Source organism: Aphis gossypii, chromosome 1, assembly GCF_020184175.1.
Source record: "Aphis gossypii isolate Hap1 chromosome 1, ASM2018417v2, whole genome shotgun sequence".
NCBI classification, from domain to species: Eukaryota; Metazoa; Arthropoda; class Insecta; order Hemiptera; family Aphididae; genus Aphis; species Aphis gossypii.
In genome coordinates, this window is record NC_065530.1 from 87,862,631 (window position 1) to 87,884,731 (window position 22,101).

General features: G+C 27.1%; 1 protein-coding gene across 1 annotated transcript in view; it reads right to left on the reverse strand.

Moving 5' to 3' along the window:
* The window catches only part of LOC114133002 (serine-rich adhesin for platelets), an 82,708-nt gene that overhangs the window by 42,977 nt on the left and 17,630 nt on the right, over window positions 1-22,101 (reverse strand). Inside the window, exon 2 of the mRNA XM_027998621.2 lies at window positions 7,014-7,099. The gene's annotated coding sequence lies outside the window, so the exon portion shown is untranslated. The remainder of the gene's footprint in view (window positions 1-7,013; window positions 7,100-22,101) is intronic.

The following is a 22,101-nucleotide window of genomic DNA, read 5'->3' on the forward strand; positions in this document are numbered from 1 at the left end:
AAACGCTCAAAACCCGTTTTTCCGTTATATCAAGAAATTTCAAAAACTTTTAATCTGCAGTCGTTCCTTCTATATTCTATACACTGTGCAATATAGGTATAATCCACACATAATATGTGATGGTCGTGAACATTCAAGTGAAATTTTATTTTATTTATTAAATACGGCAAATCAACCACACATACAGTACCTATTCAAAAATAAAGATAATATTCAATACCTACTTATATTTTGATGGACCATTTTATAAAACTAATGATGTGTTACGCGCTAAGCAATTAGTACCTATATGATTTGTAAATTAAAAAAGTCTTGATGTTATAGTCATTTATTTTTTTATTGATATATAGTATATACATTATGCATTTTTCAGGTGGTTTTCATCGATTTTATAGATTGAAAACTTGGAAACATCAAAAAAAATTAAACCAATATGTATACTGGATATCATTATTAAAAAATATTGTTTTTATCAAAGTAATTTTATGTAGAAGTATCTAAAGGTTTAAATAGAAAAAACAACATTATTTTATATTTTAGCTCGAAGTATATGATACGTAAACGTAACTAAAAAAATCGAATCTTAAAATATTTATTAATAATTTATTTCTACAATGTATATACGTATTATTATTATATGATTTATAATCTAAAAGTCAGCGTAGATAATATAATTGGTTCTTATAAATTATTATTAAAAAAAAAAAACTTTTAATGTTTTTTTTTCAATCTTTTAGAATACTATATAGATAGCTTCAACATCCGAACCATAAAATATAACCATTAAACGCGGATCGTTGGTGGGATCATTATTTATTTACCATATCGCGAGTCGTGAAAATCTGAGTACTTGAAATATTATACACAAGTCATATAATTAATGTGCGTGCGATATGCAATACACACATGTTTAAAATATAAATATATTTAAAAGTACACCGCTGTGGTAGCGGTAGGTATACCTACGTGACGAACGGTCGAACCGAAGTGAAATACCCAAAATGCCTTTGGGCGCCGCGGCAGCAACGCTAGCCTCTGGGGCGCGATCTATCTACACGCACTTTCTTTTTCAAGTTCATGATTACCGGGTGAAAGAGAGAGTGGATTTTTCGGGTAGTAATACCGGCTGTACAGCGTTCTATCGACCACTGTAATGAATGAGTAGAATTTTTAGTTTCATCTCTATCGTCCTCCTCGTCGCGGCCATCATATTATTATTACCATCATTATCCTGACATTGGCCGCCCTTCAATGTTATAGTACGAGTAGTACAGTTTAAGTTGTAAATTTGAAAAGAAAAATGCATAAACGGGTCTACGACAGACAACGGCGATGGCGCAATAACACGCACGCCTCTTAAATGTACACACACGCCTGCTGCTGTTATGCATAATATTATACTATCGATTGTGATTCTCACTCGGTCACTCGTTAAATGATTATCAAAGTAATAGTATTGTATCGCGATACTATTGAAAGCTACACAAATGTAAATCAAAAGAGAATAGTCACAAATTATATTTTCGTTGCGCCAAAAAACCGATATTTCGGTTGGTTATTCGTATCGTGACACGCACACAATGTACATCGTATGTTAATATTATTATAATATTTATAAATTTGTTTTAAAAAATACGAGATGCTTTAACTTATGATTGTTTATATTATATATATAAACAATTATTCAATAACAAAGCGTACAAGTAAGTAATATAAGTTTAACAAATTAATAATTTATGATCATATACAGTACAAATAGATTAATTCATACAAAATGATGGATCTTTGATGGAAATCTACATCATTCTAATAAGAGGGCCCTCAAAAATACTAATCAGGGCTTGTAGCTCCAACCCTTTTATTCGTCAAAGAAAAGCCAAGAGACTGGAGAACTCGAAGATATTGCCGCGAGGTAAATTTTCAATCTTAAGTACAAAAACGGGAAAACTGTAAGATCTATTTTTGCACACGCTCTATTTGTTTATTCAAACATTTTTGATTTTACTATTCGGTGAAATTTTGATCAAAACTCAATATACCCCCTTCCATCAGTTCACAACTTAGCTATGTAGATTTTACTTTTATTGAATTTGAACACTCGTCGTATATCATATATGCAAACACGTTTTCATTATATACATAGTTGCATTTATATAATATTATATGTCTATGTCGATAATATTATTATATTGTGTTATTCCGGGAAAAAATATACGTTATGTTATTAATGATCCAAAAGTTTCTCTACGATATGGCGATGTTATCGTGATATAATATCATAGCGTACCGAACAAAAACTTCTCGTGACTTTATCCAACATATTATACTATTATCCATGTACATATCTATGTATGAATGTACGATATATGCCGTACGAGTGTGAGTAACAGTGTAAATTGTGTGTAGGTATACAAATAGCTTGTCGAAAAATCAGTCAGACGAGAGGTATTTTTGACTCAAATTCTTCCGTGTGTGTATTTTTAAAAAAATATGTTTTGTTAGTATACCATACCACGCAAGTATAAAAAAAAATATGTCATTTAAAGTATACTTATCACACACAATATTATTATGCTGTATAGGTTAACTATACACTATATTTAATATTTATACGTAGAAATTATATTATAGGTATAATTATTGAATAATAAAATTTATTATTTTCCCGTGTACGAATCATTAACACAAGTTAATTATCTTGTAATTTTTTGCTCGGTTCTAGAATATCACTAACTTTGAAAAATAATATCTAAAAAATTGATTTTCCACCTACAGATTAAATGTAATTACTACCTAATTTATATTCGAGGAAAGCAAGTTTTTAAAACATGAATTTCTATTTTATTTATTTTTTTATTTATACAGTTTTTGTTAAGAACACTGGATGATAATATAATTAATAATGTAGGTACGTGGAATATATATACAATTGGATAAATATCAAGTTATACATTTTGAAGTCGGCATAATATTCAAATATATCTTTACATTTATTATTCCATTAAATAAATTAGTGTCGTACTTCACCTTAATCAACCAATCTGATGTAAATGCTATAAATTAATAATATTTTTAATTTTACATCATCTATTTCAGAATTTAATTAAAGAAAGTAGCAATACAAATTGAATAAAACCAGCATCTTATCGCTGGTTAATAATCAGCAATCATCTAATTAATTTTTACATCATTTTGTTTAAGTTTTTTTTTTTTTTTAGTAAATTTCTGTAAAAACGTGTTCGATATATTATCATATAAGACAACACTGTCACATACCTAGGTATATAAAGTTGGAAATTTTTGCATCGTATAATATATTATTAAGACACTCTCACTCACGGATTTGTAAAAAAAGTCTACGTATTTTAAGAAAATCGAACGTGATTTGATTTGATAACGAATGAAAAAATATATTAATCATGCCAATAACACGACTTTGTAATTTTATCGTTCTCAAAATCTATTTCTTTTATTTAGGCATGAATATAAAATTATAGCGAACGGCATTAAACCTTTACAATAAGATTTTATAAATCATTTTCTTTTTTACGGATAATATACATATTATTATAGCGGTGTGCTGCATGGTAGGTAAGTACAATATAAAATTACAACATAACAACAATAGTTATCGATAGGGTTAGGTTAAAAAATAAGCCAAATCTAGCAACAACAAATATAATGATAATATATATAATGCACCAAAAAAACTGTGAAGACCACCGAACAAAATAAATATTATAATATGAATATAATGCCGAACACGAGTATTGTATTATATTTCACCGTCGTATTATAATAATTTATAAATAAGTGCCCATGAGGTAATTTTGTTGTTTTTTTTTGCAACCTCAACAGTAAGGTACGTATACGGTAAAATGTTTTTATATTCATAACATAGGTAAACGTCAGCTCCTATCTACCTAATAAGTAATAGGTACGTACCGCGTTTAATATTAGCAATATTTGTGATGGAGCCGAGTGGAAATAATCCAATTGTGCTACCATGACACATCAATATTATTATATCCCGAATACGACAAATCGTATGAATCGCGTAAATTTGCCGAACGGATGGCGAAACACGTGCGCAGCACGAGAAGAAGATTTCAAAACCGGTCATCCATATTGGGCCTAACTATATAGGTATACCTACGCTTTTTTCGCACAATTTATTTTCTCTAAAAAATAATAATTATCACAAATAACTATAACAATAAACAAAAATATTATTTAAGTACTACGGTCGTTTATTCGCGTCTGTTTTCCCTATAAAAGGGTGCCCTTCAATCATATTATACAGCTGTGCTCTAATTTTTTCTGCTCCTACTTGCGTTCGTAAACGGGTGCACTAGTCCTTCAAGTCGTACGCCAATTTCGCGTTCTATTGTTTAATTTATGGTTTCTTGCATACACTTAGTGATGCCGTGATGGTCCAAACAATGTTATCATACAATATATATACTTATATAGGTAGGTACATGAGATATGCCGCTCTCCATTTACCACGGTCCGAATGATATATATATATATATTATATAGGTATGGACACAAAACAAGAGTATTTCTCCTTGACATCGAACACGAACAAATAAGAATTTCAACATTTCATTTGTAATGTTTTTTATTATATATGTTTGGAAACATAATAAACGCGAAATTTGAACAATATAATACTCGAGTCAATCAATATGTTATAGATAAATATATATATATATATATCCAAGGTAGGTAACATTATCTCATTATTTAAAGTAGGAGTAGTAGTAGAATAACTTAGAGGGAACCTCCTAATAGTAGTTTAATCATAATTATTAATCATCTCTTAAATTAAAATGGAGAATGTATTTAATAACTATTGCCATAATTCAGTTTATTATAGCTATTCGTATTCTTTTTTTTACTTTATCTACATTACTGCATAGTACATACGTTATAAATTTCAATTACTACAACTCTTTATTATAACAGCTGTGTGCTTTCAAATTATGTATATGTTTTTAAGTGTCTATTTTAATATTAGTTGGAGTATTATATTATTATTTATTATTAATTAATAATTGCATATAATAGGTATTATGAATAAAATTTAATGTTATTATTGATTAATTGTATTAAACGAATTTCTTTTAATAGAAAATTTTCTGTGTTCTATATTACAGGCATAGGTTAAGATTTTTTATCATTATAATATGAATTGTATAATACACATAATACAATATTATATTATGTAGTAAATGACCAATGCTTTTATACTTTCGTAGGTATATTATACTATGTACACGCAATAGTATAACACGCCTATAAACAAACAATGAAACTTCTAGCTCCAAATAACGTAAAACTCTTGATAATGGACATTCTTTTTGAGTTGGTCGATGTTCGCCATAATATTACGGAGGTTTCACTATATAAACACATACACATACGCATTATAAGCACGAAATCGTAATAGAAATATTCGTGACCACTATTTACTGCAGTATAATATATATATATATATATATATACACTCACACACACCTACACAGTGCCTAGTTTTTTTATATACATACCATTAAAGTAAATCTAGTTTTAACAATGCAATGTCATTATAGTGTCCGAATATATTTTTTTTAATTTTATCTTATATCCAACGGTTTTAAGGTTTTTTATCTTGTCAAATATGCCGAACAGAACAACGGTACATTTTTCTCGATTCCCACTAATTAACTATGCCTAGGTTAATACAAGTTAGTCTTTCTCTATAATATATTTTAAGATGATGTCAGCGCACTGTTTTTTTACTCTCTCTGACCAACGTGCAACGTGCAACATAGCAAATTCTTGTTCTGTAGAGCCAAATTTATGTTATTATAGTTTTAATGTAATAATAAATATTAACCTATCATCAAATTTAAATATGAGAATATTATTTGTGTTTGTACGTTAGAATATTTACCTCTGATATTACAGTTTTTCTACAATACATTATAATTAATTTAAATTGCAATATTTGTATGAATATTTCTTGCATACAAATTAGCTAATGTACAAACGTAGATACGTTGATACGTAACTTTAAGTTTTATAATTGAACAATAGTCACTTAGATACTCAATTTAAATACATATATGGTTGATTCTGCTAAATGCGAATTTACCATGTTGCGTGTCGGGAGTTAGAGAAAGAAAACAAATAATGTGTTGACATTCTCTTAACACTGCAAAAGTTGTACACGTAAATACAATTTTTAAAAATTTTAATTCATCAATTGTTTGTTTAATGTAGTCAAATATTACCCGCGAAAAGATAAACAATTTCATTGTTATTTCAAAATATTATATACATGAACCACGCACATTCAATCAAGATCGCTAAAAGATAAAACATCGATAGTTATAATCTATTATCTTCGTGAACGATGATTTCACTATTCTTCGACAAATTGACGTGCGCGGGACTATAATATAATAATACGTACATCGTATCCTGGAGACAATATTTTAGTAAAGTAAATTAATTACAAAAAAATGCTAGCTTAGGAAAAATTGGAGAAATTTAGAAAATAACGAAGATCACATTTTTTTCTATCCCGATTAGTAATGCGATTTTTTTCTATTTTTAATTATCATTTCAAACCGGTTGTCGGCACACAGAGACGTCACGTCAAAAACTAGTTCAAACCATTAGATATTCTTTATTATTTATAGGAAAAAAGTGTAATAAAAAAATATAGTTGAATCACATTACCGTAAGCCGTAAGGTCAATTTTAATTGTAAATAGCAATAATTCGTCACTGTACGAGTTTTCTTATGTTTATATTATGTATAGTTTGTATATTATGTTCGTATTTCGTTGATAATCGAATGCCAGATCAAACCATTGATAAAGTAATAAAAGGAATTAATATAATAGTATTGTCGGTTTATTTAACAGTTATATACAAATTAAATTAAATTTATAATATGTATAATAAATTATATGTAATTTAAAAATAATACAGCAGTGTAATAAAAAAATATAGACTGACCTCTAAAGTACAATTGTAACCATTGGAAACTAGATAGTTTGAAACTGGATACATAAATACGCACAAGAGAAATTAGTCTTCATCACCTGAAACAAATAAAGACATACTTAATAATATATTACTGTGACAATGTTTATATCAATCGGTCAAATATACTAATACATAAACTCTTAACTATAATAGGTAGTTTTAACTGTTTTATTAATCGAGTATGCATATTGTATATAATATTTTATGTTTATTGAACTCGGTAATAAAATTATATTGGTTTAGTTTGGTTTGGTTTGGTCAGAATTTCATCTAAAATATTTGAATTTTTTCTGTTAAAATATTAGTGCATCATTTAACATTTTGAATAAATATTTTATGGATTTCAGTTGTTGTCAAATACGATAACGTTTGTATTAACCTAATTTTATGACCTATCAACCTATTATATAATAGCTGTACAAATTTGTAAATAATTCCTGTTATTAAATAACACACGAAACGAATGCCATTTAACCAATGCATAATACTACAGTACATTCTGATTTAAAAGATACATTCCACGGGTTTGCTTAATCAATTCAATCTTATATACACTACCTATACGACGTTTGGACTTTGAAGTAATAGATTTACCGAGGAATAATCATTTAAATAAAGTACCACCGTAGTGCTATTCCTGGAATGTCCTTGAATATTAAATCGTGGCCGATGGTCGTCCGCCATAATATTCTGACAGAATGTTAAGCTCTTTCTTTTTCTGTCGCAATCAGCTACAGCTACGTATTAAACGCAACTCGCAAGTACATATACATAATATACATTGGTATAACAACAATAGACTTCTACACGAAGGAATTAAGATTGATAACGAGTGGTATCATGTATTGTAATTTAAGTGGTTTGTCCAAACGTGCAGAGTATACAAAGTAATTCGGCAAAAACCACTCGCGTTTTAATTTATATGCATTTATTCAAATGCCAAACTTAAATACGATATGAAAACAATAAAACGGGGATTAACATACTCGGTGAATCACCCTGTAGATACCCACCTGACTGCAAACCTGCTTTACTTGCTGTACACTTATACATTATCGTGATGGTCAATAGGGAAACATCAACGAGACGCATACCTATAAGCTCTATATAAAACCACATCTTATCTACGCATAATATGTGTGTGGGGACCCGTCATGTTATAATAATTAAGTAGAATTATATATTTTAATATTAGGTAATATGACATGTTGTATAGCCAAATGATTACATACCCGAGTATACATACAATGAGTATTGCACCGGTCTTATAATTTTTTTAAACATACAATTTATCAATATTGTGTGTACAAAATGCATTGCTTTACGTGTAAAAAAATTATTCTATGGTTTAGTTTTAGAATAAATTTGTATCGTCTAAGAAAACGCTCAACATCAAGGTGAAGCGAATTTTTTAAGTACATACAACATATGTATATTGTACACATTTCCGTCAAGAGTACGTTGCATCGTACTACGTGTGTTAACTCCATAAAGAGTTAGGTTAAAATTTTAAAATTATTAGAAATTTTTTCAAAATTAATACATCACCTACGAGAGGCCATGGTAATATTATTCCCATTACATATAATAATAGGTAAATTCACTCTAACACCAAAAATAACAGAGTAAAATGAACTATTCAACATTTGTTATGTTATGTGTTATTTAAGACGAAAACAACAAATATATTTCTTAATTTCTCATTAATTTTTTAATGAATATATTATTTGTCTGATTGTATGTAAAAGGAACCAAGTTTTAATAAATTTTTCTCACAAATAAATTATAAAATTGCATTGTTACAAGTCGGTATAACATGTTTTAAGATGAACATTTATTTGAAAAGAAATTTATTAAATTTTAAATTATTATGTAAAATACAAATTCCTATTCAATAACAAACGCACCCATTAAAAATTATTCAAAATATGTAAAATTATGTAAAACGAAAATAAAATCCTTTTATTCAGAAACTCTTGAAAAGTAGATAAATTATTATTCATGAATAGTTTTCTGACACTAGTTAAAATTTTGCGATAAACACAGTGTATATAGAAGGTGGATATTGATAAAATGATAACAATTTAATTGTATGGAAACGTAATAAAAAAAAAATCAACTTATTGTTCAAGCGTTGCGATGGAAATATTTGCATGCTTTAAGTATTTAAATATTTATAAGTTTTGTGCACAAAATATAGTGTATACCTATAAATTGTACTAGCAACACACCGCCACATGGTAAGTATGTGTATGCACTATTTATAGTACATAATTTTTATTAATTTTAAGATTATAAGATCCAGACATTAATATATGCATTATGCAGTAACAAATTAGACGTTTATGCAGTTTACGTGAATTTGTGTTAAAAGATTATAATTCGGTTGAATCACATTTTAATTTAATTTAATATAATAAAATGATGTATTGTGTATTAAATAATACGTATTTATTATTGTTATAACCGTATGTGGCTAACAACGCCACTTTATGCCATATGGCCTGTAACGTGAGTATTTTGAATCGTTCAGCTGTGTAACCCGCTAATTTTATGCCATTGCAGATGTGTGCCTTCAATTTATGTGCATTGAAAAGGCCGTATTTAAGATTTAGACGCTCGTGTGAAACAAAACATTTATGCCTTTCCAAAAAAAAAGATCATTAAATATTCTTATTTTTATAATACAATATACATATATTATTATATACATATTTATTTTATTTTATTTTAGAATCTACGGACTGAGACCTTTGAGATATTTTGTATATAAGCAAGACAGTAGATATTGTGGTTTACAAAACAAAAGGGAAAAAAGAAAAAAATATACCTATCATTATGTTTAAAGATTTTTCTTTTTAGATTCTAAATGGTGAGATGAATTATGTATTAGTTCTATGAGATGTGTGGCTGTTATTTTTTTTATTGTCTATCATAACCTTTTGGAATGCTTAAAATGCTTCAATTTTAAACTTTGTGTAGGTATGATTTGAGCTGAAAAATGGCATCTAGTTGAATTTTTTGTTTTTATTTTTGAGGGGTATTAAACATTTTTTCAAAATAATTGAAAAAACCGAAAAGAAAATAGGAATGAATGTAAATTGTTAATCAAAGTTTTAATTTTTTTTATATAATTTGAAAACTAATACCTAAGTAATAACTACAGAAGCTTACAATTTTTTATAAATATAAATAGGTACTATTGTTTTAACAATATTTTGACCAATTTTTGTGCATGAATAGGCATTAAAACTGTGGACATTTTTTTAGTTTTATTCGATTTATGTATGATAAAATTATTATTTAACTTATTACTTAATATATAACTTATAAGTTGATAACAGCTAGTTATATTATATGAAATATTATGTAATTTGTTTTGGGGAAAAATTATTTTAACCTTCTTTGTAAAATTATAACTAATAGAAAAATGAATTACTTTAATAGTAATATTATATAATATATTATAATAAATTATGCTCGGGAATATAGATTAGAACTTGGCAGATCCAACTCAGAATCTTTTTTCGTATGCACAGTATTAAATTCAAATTTAGTTGGGACACTTTCTATATAGCAGAGCGACTAATACAATTTTTGTTTAAACAATATTATTTATATGTATATTTTTTAAAAACGGTAAAAATAAAAATAGCAATGTATATAAAATATAAAAAAAAAAGTTTACAATCCTCTAAAATCTATCAATTCGTAATACCGTAATTTTTGTTATTTTGAAATAATCCACGTTTTTATTTTCATTGCACACGTCTACACTCTACATGTAGCATAGCTTAACGGTATTATTTTTGATTATAAAGTAGAATACGAGCAAAACTTTTAAATCTGCTTAAAAATAGAATACGTAAATCACGCGTCCGCATAATTTTTCAATAATAATTATTATAAACATGCAAATAACTTCGTTATAGGCTTATAGCTGTACTTGGTAAAATTTATTACAATTATACGATGTTTCAAATAAAACTATATCATTCGTGCGTTACTAAGATCGTAAATTCATAAAATAATATATAATACATAATAATTTATAAGGTTATTTGTTTTCAGATTCTTACACACACACACATGTATTGGTTTATATGTTGTTGGAAATTAATTTTTTTTTTTAAATACTTATAAGTATATTTGACATTTAAGGTTTATTTTTTTATCATCAACATAAATAACGAACATGTTTTTAATGCAAAACAAAATGAATACATTACGTATTAAAATTTAATAACAAGTTATTTTTTTTTTATGAAATAGATAAAAAAACTTACATAAACCTTATTGTAACACACATAATATTTTATATTATATTTTTACATGGTATATATTTTATACGGTGAGTAGATATTTTTGGGAAAAATCGCACTAGTCACGAGCCACTTCAAATAACGATAAAAAATAAACAACAAAACAACAGTTACCTATTTTATCAACGGAAGAGTGACATGTTAGCAACAATACTCAATTTAATCGAAATAATTTCAAATACGTTTTTTTCTTTTATGGTTATTTAAACAGTTATATCTGTCAAACGTACATTTTTTATATGGTTTTGATAAGTAAAAAAAAAAATATAGATTAAATTATTTTATTCCTTACACTATTTAACTGTATTACTTAAATATTATAACTCGTTAATCATAATAGAATACATTTTCATTATTAGAATATCATATTAAAATCACAGCTTGTTTAAATTTTGTTATTAGATATATGATATGGATTCTGAAAGTTCACACACGGCGTGAAGCTTAAAACGACTTGAAGACAATTTAGTTTACAGTATATACTACTTCCAAAGGTAATTGTTACTAAAATATTTAGCAACTATACATATAATGTGTTTAGTATAAATTATGCTAAACGTTAAGGTGACATTTACGAACAAAGCAACTGACGCAGTGACGTTTAAATGAAACTATAATGTTGTAAGTCTATTGTAAAATTGAAAATTTCTAAAACGTACAATAAATTTGTAAATAATACCTAGTTCTGAAATTAATCATATACTCGTAATAAGTAGACCATTTATAATCACTTATAATTTGTTTATCTACTAGTTTTAATAAAAATGTCATATAGTTATGTCTGTGCATGCCTATTCGTAAAACTATATGAGTACACATTGTATAAAATATAGAATTTGTGTCGTGTCATTTGATTAGCTTATTTAATGTGTTCACGTAGCAGATTCCTAATTAAATAGGTGACAGAGTTTTAGATTATTTAATATTTCGTCTGTGTAGTATACGAGTACAAATGTATAAATCGACAGGTTTAATAGAATGTAATAAAATTATTGATAATGAAGTTTATAAATTATAATTTAGTAGGTCATATACATGTTACGAATAAGTAAGTAGGTACTTACTTAGGTTGTTTACGAGATTTCTGTCGGAAAAATTAGATTATTAATTTTTGTTAGAAGTGCATAACTTATATATTTGATTCGAGTAAAGAAATTATTCGATAAAATGAGATATGCACTAACTGTTTAAACTTATGTAATGTGTGTCTATTATAGAAGTTTAGAAATAAATTTCGACGGATACCTTTTTTTTACAATATACTCATTACTTACACTAAACCATAAATTTTTGATCTTGTACATTTTTTTTATCTATGATGTATGTCAAAGTGTATGAATTAACCTAATATTACTATGTATGGTAAGTGAAGAAAAAGAGCTAAATGCTGATGAACAAAAAAATTAATTGTACATCTCGTAGACCTATACTACGTGAACAATTCTGCCGCTTTAAACGCTTCATATATTATATATTAAAATAATAAGTGCACAAAAGGTTTCCAATGTTACACTAACAATATACCTATATATTGTTTGGTGCGCTGACGATGCTATATCCAACGTATAATAAGAATACATAGGTGTGAGCCAAACGAAGAGAAAGTCAAACAATCGACGTTGTACATACACATCACAGACGTAATAAGGTAAATCGAAATAAGTGTTTCCTCGTGCCTATTCCATAGTGTATAAAAACATATCGTATTATTATACTATCTGATAACTATGTGTATATATCATTATAATATGCTGAATTTTATTCCGTTTTATAGGTATATGATGTTTTGAATTTTGATCCCGTTCATTTCAGTAGGAGGAAAATAAAAACTAACATTCTAAGATCACTGTATAGAATGCGTACTATACCGAAATTCGCACGTTCATATATTTATTTTATCTACTTATAGAGTATAACCGTAGCGACACGTAATTTTATTACGATCTCAACACAGTCGGCTCTTGTTAATGTTTCGAAACGACACGAAATCGACTTTCGTCAACGGGTCAAATTATTATTATTATCGTCATGACACGCACGTATAGTCTGAAAATAGTTGTTTTAAGAATTTTGAGGCCTTAGGGGTAGTCATTCGTTCGAAAGATCTGTCAAAAACTATAAAAAGCACATTTTTATTTATTGACCAATTATTTTTATCGATTATTAAATTAAATTTTTTTCTTTCAGTGACTATTTTTCATCATAATTTTAAGATATACTAAATCATTAAGGTTTTACTATCAACCTATTATTGTATAATAAAGCGAATACATAAAAGTTTAATTTCCTTTTAACGGTCGCCTTTAATAAAATTCAGATTTATTCAGTTTAGTTAAAATGTTCATAAATATGAATGAATTTTAAAGAAGAAATTAAAAAGCTAAATTAAAATTAAAAATCGCTTTATTGTTTCGCTCAAAAATAAATCATTATTAGAATCATATACGATAGGTACATTATTACTATATATTTGAAATGGTTCAGAAAATGTATTTAAAAACGATAACACTAAATTGGAAAACAAAATAAATAAATATACATAAAACTAAAATACCACTATTAATACTTAGGTTGCATCATTTATGCTTTTTTTATACTTACATAGCGTCCACCTTCAACAAAAAATACTAATCACAGTCATTGGAATTTTCATTTCATTTTCTAACACATCGTTCACGTCAAATCACTTTAAAGTCTTTATTATTATCAGTAGATCAATATCACAAGTGAACAAGTTAAACCATAAAAATAAAAAATAATAAATGTATTATGTTGTTAATACGCTTCATATTATACGCATTGCATATTTTCAATTTTGACAATGTCTATACATTTTCGTAGTAATATAACCACCATTCATAAAATAGCTATTATATATTATATAAATTAGGAAGTGCGTTTGTACAAACGATTATTAATTACACCTATAGTAACAGGTAGTACAAATAGTATAGTAAATTGCACCCATAGTATCTAAATGACCTTGAATTCATTGATATCTATTTTAAATACTGTTATTCATTTATCGGTGTAAATGCCTAACGTTTATTGTTATGATGTTAAAAAAATCAATGACTTAACTTAGATAATATTTTATTACATTATTTATAATACAGGATTTGTAGCGCACCAAAATCCACAACATAACATGGATTAATATATAGGATTCAACCGGAAAAAATGTGATTAAAATCTATGAAAATAATATTATTTTTTTTTTTAAACTAAAATATGAATTTTCTTCAAATGAAATAAAGTGGCGATGTAGTATAAAAACATACAGAGTATTTTTGAAAACGATGAAAGAAAAACAATCATATTACTGAAAAAAATAGAAATCACAATCATGAAATTGATTTTCAAAAAGTACAATAACAAATTGCGTAATTGAGTTTAAATCTGAAATTTACTTTGTCTATTTTTTTTTCGTATAACAATTTGTTTATGCAACATTAATTATAATTTAAGCCACAAACAGTTCAAACATAAATAATTATATAAATCTAACACAATTTGGTTGTTATGATTTTTAATTTTTATCTGCTGGCTGCCGCATGCAATATTGAGATTATTTAAGTCTTAACCTAACGAATTTTTTTGAAGCTTTTCAGATTTATCATTCTATTAAATCTATGCTATATAATATACTTAAATTTGGGTGAAAATAGAGATAACAATAATGGTGAACGGCAGTTGAGATTGATAGTATTATCGATCCATTTTTAATGTGTATTAAAAATCGTTTGATATGATAATGATAAAAGTTGTATCACATGTATATGCGATATATCGGATGTCCAGGTAGTACGTAGTAGGTACCTACAGTAATCACCATATTATTATTATATTATCGTAATGCGAAGATAGTTGCGTCGTCCAAAACTACATACTCCCGGATAATATATTATTATTATAAAATAATTTTCCTTTCTTGCTCTTTTTTACTCAATTGCGTGCATTCTTAATATCTTTCTCTATAGACGTCACGTTTGAATTGTATTATTGATATTTTTTTCCACTTTATAGTAATATATTAATCAGTCGACTGAATTTATTGCATAATATTTGTGTATATACTTTTTTTTTCATAGAATAATTCATAATCGATCGTCTATTATAAGGATAATAGTAAAGTTGTTTTTCCTGACGTAATAGAATTTCATCGACAACGCGAGTTCATAAAACATTAATTATTTACTGCGGTAGTTTAGAATATTTAATGATTTTTTTTTTATTATTATTATATAAATACATACATTTGTATTCATACGCCCTAAATATAAAGCATTTGCGATGTATTTTTTATGTAAATTTATGTTTTATTTACCACTTTAAAAATGTCCATTTATTATACCAGCGGACGAGTACCTATTATATACATAATATAGTTGTAAACCTATATAAAACGCATAAAATTCATCATTTGTGGCTGATACATAAACAGTAACACATAATAATATACATACTTGTATTATAATGTCGAAACGCGCGTATAAATTGCATAACAAAAATCATAAATTATTAATCGTGTACAAACTGAATTAAATATAGGCATGTTGTTGGTACCGCCTTACATATTCATTTTGACTCCACTGCAAACGACTTGGATCGGATTTCGTTTTTTTTCCAACAATTGTATTATAATCTTCAGTTAGATCAAGCAGTGTATAGAGTTACGTAATATCGTATGTTATACTATGTCGTATTGTGTATAATATATAATATATCTGATGATGCTGCGGTCGTTAATTATTGGATAACCGCAGTGCAATTAACGTTTAGGTACACCGTAATATTGTGATGCTGGCTGTTTGAAAACAGGACACCCATCATAATATTACACATAAACATATACCTTCAAATTTAATTTGGTCGAAAACCATATCAACGTTCATTATTCTCTATATATTTTTACATCAAACAGTAATGACCAAACATGTATTAACTACATTGTGTACACAGTTACACAAGACAATTATAAAAAAACTGCAGCACGCGTATAAAACATATTTTATCATATTATACAACACGAGTACGGTGCTAAACCAACTACCACCTACCTGCAGTAATTAACGCCATTGTTTTTCTGGTGCGTTACACGTCCCGACCGTGCACCATATAATAATAATATAATATACCTATTCTAAGTATAATATTCCAAAGTATAGTCATAAGATCCTGCATGATATATAATTATCTTACATCATATTATATTATGCTATTCGATTTTTTGTTTTTACACATAAAATCTCATATTATCATAACATATTATACTATTATACATAACGCGCGTTACATAAATCCTTAATGAGTAAAATTTATATTACAATAATGATCGTTTGGTCGTATAACAATTAACTATTAAATATAGTTATAGGCCAGGGTAACAGGTCACCGATTCGCTTTGACGAGCGCGCGTGTTATAATATAATTTTATGCTTAGGCCTTGGCAAATTTTCCATCATAAGTTTAATGTGTATAGTGTATTTTTATATATTTTGGGTTAATAAGAACTATATAGTTATATTGTCGTGCAAGCCGGATCAGTTTTCCTCAACTGTATAATATTATATTCATATTGAAAATATTAATAATACTAAATAATAATAATAATTGGTTACCAGTAGAATTAACATACGTGTTTGATGTGCACGAAATCATACAACAAGTAATTCATAAGCACAACATTTTAAGATTTTTAGATTTTTATGGTATTTTTACAAAATGAATAATGTTAAATGACATTATCGGATACCAAAAATATGTTATTAAATCTACCAAAAGATAAAATTTATTTCAGTTATTTAAGCTTAGAAATTATTTTAATTTTTAATCCTTTTTAAAGTGCATTATTGTGCATATTATATATTGTTTTCTAGTGCTACACGTTTTGAGCCCTAATCGTCAAATTTCTCTAGGCGATACAGACTCGTTGTATCTTTCGAGGTGCCTTTAAAGTACCTTAAGTTAATTTACATTACAACTATTAATCCAGACTTACAGTGATGTCAGTCGTATCGTGTAGCTTTTATTGTATTCTGAATAATCGTTGTGGTTTTACTATCATTCATTAAAGAATTTCTAATAAGATATTTTAAATTTGAGCTGAACTTAACTTTTGAATACAAAACAGCGAACAGCATTACTATGAACCTGACTCTGTATTCATTGTATTAAAGTATAATCGAAGGGCATACTACAGTAGTACAGTTACACTAATATGGTTGTGTATAAAATTATGATTGTGGTATCCTCACCACAGATAATATTAAATTAAAATAATATATAATAATAACTTTTAAACACAATATATTATAGTTAAATTAATAGTATTAATAATAAATAATAGAATTGAAATTAATTTAATTTAAATGTATTTAATTCAAAATTTGGCAGATAATGGCTCGATAAAATTGTTTTCTTTACCATAAGTGTAGTTTTCACTACACTGAATACCTAAGTCATAGAGTGAAATGTATTCAATATGTAAATAATTTTGTTAACTACGTCTAAGTATTTAATATATGGAACAGTGTAGTGTGAACCTGTAGTCTTTAAACCATTCCCACAATCGCATATTATAGCCATTATGATATAACAAGTATATCTCAGTATCTCATACATATTATTAAAAATTATTATTTTTAGAGATGCCCTATCAGTGTATACATTATCTATTTCTATAACGATATAATATCATCGCAACTATCGTTATTCATTTGCCGGTCGCGGTCGGCAGTTTTCGTGATCACGACGACTGAGAAGCATACGTTTCCGGCGACCGAGAAAGTTTACAGCAGCCAACGTAGGTATATATAAACATAACGTCGTATATGTACCTACTACCTATACGTATATAGATTATTTTGTTGACAGTTATTGCATTTTAACCGGTTCGAAACAGCGAAAATTCATCAAGACTTGCTGTAGCAACTTGACTACTACAAAAAAAAAATAGGAACGATAAATAATGATGGTTTGGATTTCGCGTCGATTATCGGCCTTACGTTTATTTATTTACGTTCATTTGATCTGTCGGATGCGCGGCATCTACTGTACAAATTACATAGTAGAACGGTAAAAAAAATCAATTTTTCTTTCTTCTTCTTCTTCATCTTCTCTACAGAAACCTCCCATATATTTGAACCGTAGTCTGTAACTGTCTATAGTATAGTTATTATTATTAATATTTGATACAAGCACATAAATGATATTAAAATTATATAGTGCCAACAAGTCACTCTCACTATTTATACCAAGCGGGCCTATAATACTACTACCACTGTATTATAATATATTATTATAAAATTGTTATTATTATTATTATTATATTATAAACGGTTGTGGTTCCCATACGTTTCACCGGGCGTTACAACTTTTACGAATTGTAACAACTATAAAACAACTAACAACAACAACAACTATGACGACGGTGATGTAGCCGGTAATCGCATCCGTTTATCACATCGAGACCGCGATTATGTTACGATTTTTCCGTTTTCGTTTTCAATACTATTATAGTTTAAAGTGTTTAAACCATATGTTTATACATGATGGTCATCCATTCATGTACTTTTTTTTTATAATAATGTATTTTATGCAGTGGTTTTTTTGTTGAGATTTTTAAATTCTTTTAACGACAAACATTATTTTCAATTTCTTTATTAGAAGTAAAATGTTTTTCTAGAAAATGTTTAATATTACAAAGTAGGTAATCAGTTTTTTTTTTTTAATTTCTAAGCGTCGTAGTTAAAAACATTATGGAAATAGTGACCAATACCATTTTCTACCTCATTATACGCCCACAGTATTTATATTAATGGATACAGAGTGACATTTAATATGTCCGTTTAATCACGCGTAATGTAAATCATTATATTAACTATTATTGTTGACCTTGGTTATTGATTTTAATTTTAGCGAATGACAGCAAAAAAAAATTTCATAATTACTAAATCCAACTACAATTAGCCTCTACGATAAAAAGAAAAAAAATGTAGAATATTACACTGTATATGTGATTATAAATATTACAAAACATAGGTATAAAAACATTTTCATCGTGAAAACTTGAGAAATCTACTTAGGAAATGAATGTAGCTGTGCAGATGGAACGCTCTGTATACTTACATTTCACGTGTTACAGACGGCGAGGCGGCGGTTGCTCCGTGTGAGAAACTAAACGGTACTCTTCGAGAACCGTAGTTTCCCCGAAGACAATGGAGACAGTGGCCTACACCATTTGCCAGCTCATTACATACTGCAGTGTCTATACCTTTATACAATATTATGTATAATACGACCGTTTAATTACGTTGGTATGTAGGTATATTGTTATATTATACTAATCATGGTCATAGTCAACATTCGTCGTTGATTTTAATTCGTGGACAGTAAAATCACATAATTGTTGTACTAATTATAAAATTATTATGACGAGCGTATATGAATAAGATTCTACGTATACGACTAGAAAGAAGACTTTCACGGGAGAATGCAAAAGCATATTACATTATCGTAATGTATTATAATATATACGCTTTTATGATTGTCTCCCCCATGCATAATATTATATTGAACTAGAGACGCAACAGGTATTAAAATTATCATAGTATTATAACGCACCGTATAATGAAAATAATAGTAATAATTTAATAATCTTTAAATTATATAATATATAATTTTCTGCCCCAGTAAACTAATTTCGTCTTAAATGTGTGTTACTACATATACCTTTAACATAGTAACACGTAACTAATAACGAGAGCAGCTTTTATCATTGTATTAAATTAAGCTCAATATTCAAATCATCAGTATATACTATATAAACCGAAAAATGTTTGGAGTGTCCGATGTCTAAATAGTAAATAGTAATAATAAAAATTATTACAATCTTAATTTATTAGTAATGAATTTGAAAATTTGCAAATAGGTTTAAAAATTAGAATTATACAAAATACAAATTGAAAAAGAGTCTCAGAACAGTCTGAATCAAATTAAAGTTTAGTACACATTATTAACCGATATTTTGTTATATGTAGCAATCTGTGAATGAGATGATTGTCAAATAATTGTGTTTATGACCAGTAATGTCGGTAAATTTAATGAATAGCTGGTGACTTATACAACGTTATGAAAAGGAACAAGGAAGAGAATTTAGGAAACAAAAATAATCTATTAAGCGCATCTATGGAACTATTAAACAGGAAAGAAATGAAGTTGGAGATGGCGTTAGGATGAGTGATCAAGAATTTTGTAGGCATTAAGAATACAAGAATATAGTTGTAAGGAGAACGCTTTATCGTTTTAATGAAGGATGCATAGGACAACAATTTGTTTTGGACACGCTGTAGTGTTATTGTAATTGATGCTTCGCAAGATAAACATAATATTATTTGTTTTTGTGTACATAATATAATATATATAAGTAATTTTACATGCGCCATACACGTGGAAGTTCAACAAGAAATAACGTTGATGTTATAAATTAAATTGTATGAGTGTGACTACATTATAATAATTAAATAATATGCAGTTTAAACTACACTAAATTAAATATTAAGCCAGCATGAGATTAGGTACATACATTTCAAGAAGCTTACCCTTTAAAATATGGTATATAACACATCACAAATTTAATGCATCCATAAGAATATTTGTTCAATTAGGTGAAATTATATTAATTTTAAATCGTATATTATATGTATAAACCTTATGCTTTTAAAATATTATTTTAATCATAGCCTATAATTATAAACATTTATATCATACGTCTAAATCTATGTAATAATATATATTATATAGTGTACGTATTGAAATATGCTAAAATTAAATTCATCGATTCTCTTAAGTATATCATTATTAATGTTATATATTATATTAATTAATAGAAAGAGTCATGTTAACCAAAAAAATATGATCTATAAAATCTTGAATTTCAATCAGATAAAAACAAAGTTTGTTCAGTTTATATAGTTTATACGATTTAGGTAAATGGGTGAACGCATACGACCGCGACATCTCGTTACCACGAGTTCATACATAATTTACTTGATACTTTCATATCTATAATAAATTACTAATAATAGAAATATAGTTATAAAACTATTACTGAAATGCTTTACTAACTAAATTAATGCATTTTTTTACTATTTATACTCATTAATCGTATTATATTGCCTGAATTATCAGTTTCAGAAATTATACGTTGAGAATGAGCAAAAATTCGTGTTTTTCAATTAATGCAATTACAATATATGTTTAAAATAATCTATATAATATCTTTCGCGATTTTTACCTATATTTGTATTTATAATATTTTTTGCATACGTCTTAGAATTAGAGAATTTTAATTCCATTGATAAATCATTATAAATTTGTATAATGAATTATACAAGAAGTAACGATATTCCTACAAGTTATAACTGAGTCAGATCAGGAAAACTTCAAAAACTAACCAAAAAATTACAATACCTTTTACTATTTAGTTTTTTGTCATTTATTTCAAAGTATACAAATAATATTTATGTACAAAGTGGTCATATGATGTGTTATTGTAAGTATCTAGTAATAATGTGTTATTTCACGAGATTTTTTTCTAACAATTTATTATTTTTAAGAAAATAAAGAATGCAATTAGTTGAATATAGCAAATTTTATAATTTATACATAATACATATATATAGTATAGATTTATGAACTAACACTGCAGATGACACTATTTAAACAACATCAAA